Genomic DNA, 2,685 nt, shown 5'->3' with positions numbered 1-2,685 from the left:
CGGGATGTTTTTGAAAAGGGATCAATTCTTTAGACAGTTCCAGGATTTTAGAGACTGCTGTCTCAGCTAATTTTGATCTCTTTTTATACAAAAGCAAGATCATTTTGTGCATACAATTATTAAGATTATTGTCCCATTCTTTCGTGAAGTCCAAGTCTTTAACAAAAGGTGAATCAAAGACCAACCTTAGTCCTCGTGGACAGATGTTTTCCTCCAAATAAATAGATAAAAAACGAACATCCAAACTGTAGTGCATTTCTTCTTTTAGAGCTTCTTTAAAATTCGTAAAAATCCTCCGGAAAGTTTTGGTTTCTTCTTCGCTGAATTTATCCGAGATGTCATCATGGGATACCTCAAATTTAGTATTTCCAATGGTTTGTAGGATAAGACGTTCTCTTGATGATGATATTCTGCTGCTGGCGGTTTCCTTTATACAACGGCTGTACTATCCAGGCACAGCCGAGGAAGAGACAGGATAAAACTAAGGAAAGAAAAAGCGCAATAGGGTCTTAAGGGTCTTAAGTTTTCTCCTGTCTCTTCCTCGGCTGTGCCTGGATAGTACAGCCGTTGTATAAAGGAAACCGCCAGCAGCAGAGGGTCCGGTACTTTGTGTCAGTATGGAGTACTTCCAAAACAGAATATCATCAAGAGAATGTCTTATCCTACAAACCATTGGAAATACTAAATTTGAGGTATCCCATGATGACATCTCGGATAAATTCAGCGAAGAAGAAACCAAAACTTTCCGGAGGATTTTTACGAATTTTAAAGAAGCTCTAAAAGAAGAAATGCACTACAGTTTGGATGTTCGTTTTTTATCTATTTATTTGGAGGAAAACATCTGTCCACGAGGACTAAGGTTGGTCTTTGATTCACCTTTTGTTAAAGACTTGGACTTCACGAAAGAATGGGACAATAATCTTAATAATTGTATGCACAAAATGATCTTGCTTTTGTATAAAAAGAGATCAAAATTAGCTGAGACAGCAGTCTCTAAAATCCTGGAACTGTCTAAAGAATTGATCCCTTTTCAAAAACATCCCGAATATAAAAAAATCAATTCCAACATAATTACACATGTTATGCAGGTTGAACATGAAACTGTTCTCAAAAAATCAAAAAAATTACAAAGAGATAGGGAAGATTATAGAAGATTTAAAATAGATCAAACCAATAAATCTACATTAAAAATGCCTGTTACAACACCTATGGATAAAAACAAATCAGTACAGCTACCTCAGGAAAAAGAGAACACTAGAATTAATGATACCCCTCAGACAGTAAATCAAACTAATAAATCTATGCCAGAAACAACTGATATTATGCCAGTAGGAAAAAGTAAATTAATACAGCTACCCCAAGAGAAGGGAAATATTTTCTCTAAACCCCCCATAATTAAAACCACCAAAATGACTGCACCACTAATTGAAGCCATGAAGCACCTAGAGAATATTAAAGAACATTTGACACGTTTTAATAATGACAAAACTAATAATTTTGATAAAGGAAAAAATATCATGGACACAATCAATCCCATTCTCAACACAAATCAAATAATCACACCCACCCCCATTGAAATCTCTTCCCCAGCACTGATGGAATTCCCAGAAGGAACACAAGAATCACTTTTACATCTTCCTGTATCAAACACATCCAATATGAGTATGGTTTTAATTGATAACTCCAATACAGATAATACAACTGTCCCTTTTTTACCACGAGCACTAAAACCTGCACATATAAATCAATTTTTTCCACCAAAAAATGGAAAGAGAAAAGGGTCTATAGAGGAAACAGAGGGGGGAGAAAAAAAGAAAGGGAAAATCATATAAAATATAGAGATAATTCTGGCATTGAAGATGGCAATAATATTTTCAATTTGTCCTCATACAGCCTTACGCCTGACGAAATCCATGTCCTGTCCAAAGGACTTGCTTTTTGTCCCACATACAGGACAAATGATTTTAATTTGTTTTTAGATCTACAAATTTTTATAAGGAAATTGACTCTTAAGCGGCATTTTGCAATACAGGAAACTGGCCAGATTAAAGCCTGTGATAAAGACACGGAAAATCCAATGGATATAGGTACTTTGGGATTTCATTTAGAAGTACCTAAGAAGTCCAAATTTTATCCCATTGAGAGCAAAGGACATCATCTAAACATTTTTAATGATATGGTACAGGAAGAATTTAAGGACTTATTCCATAAAAGGAATAATAATCATAAAAATAAAAATAATTTAACTAAAAATGAAAAAATAGCACTTATGCTAAAATCCCGTACTGACATCGTCATCCGTTCAGCAGACAAGGGAGGAGGTATAGTTATCCAGGATTACAAGGATTATTGCGGTGAAGCACTGAGGATTTTATCCGACAAAAAATATTACATGAAAGCTACTTTTGAAACACTAACAAAAATCCAGATAAATTATGACAAACTTATTTTAGAAGGAAAGGATCACCATATCTTTGATAAAAATGAATACAAATTTTTAACTGTATCAAATCCTCGTACACCTTTTTTTTATCACCTTCCTAAAATCCATAAAAGTATGGATAATCCTCCTGGTCGACCCATTATATCCAGTATTGGTTCCATTACAAGCAACCTGTCACAGTACATTGACAGAATTATGGTGACTCATATACCCTCATTAAATAGCTACATCAGAGATTCCAC

Source organism: Dendrobates tinctorius, unplaced genomic scaffold, assembly GCF_039654945.1.
Source record: "Dendrobates tinctorius isolate UK_male_01 unplaced genomic scaffold, ASM3965494v1 ptg000102l, whole genome shotgun sequence".
In the NCBI taxonomy this organism is placed as follows: domain Eukaryota; kingdom Metazoa; phylum Chordata; class Amphibia; order Anura; family Dendrobatidae; genus Dendrobates; species Dendrobates tinctorius.
This window is presented reverse-complemented; position numbering follows the sequence as displayed.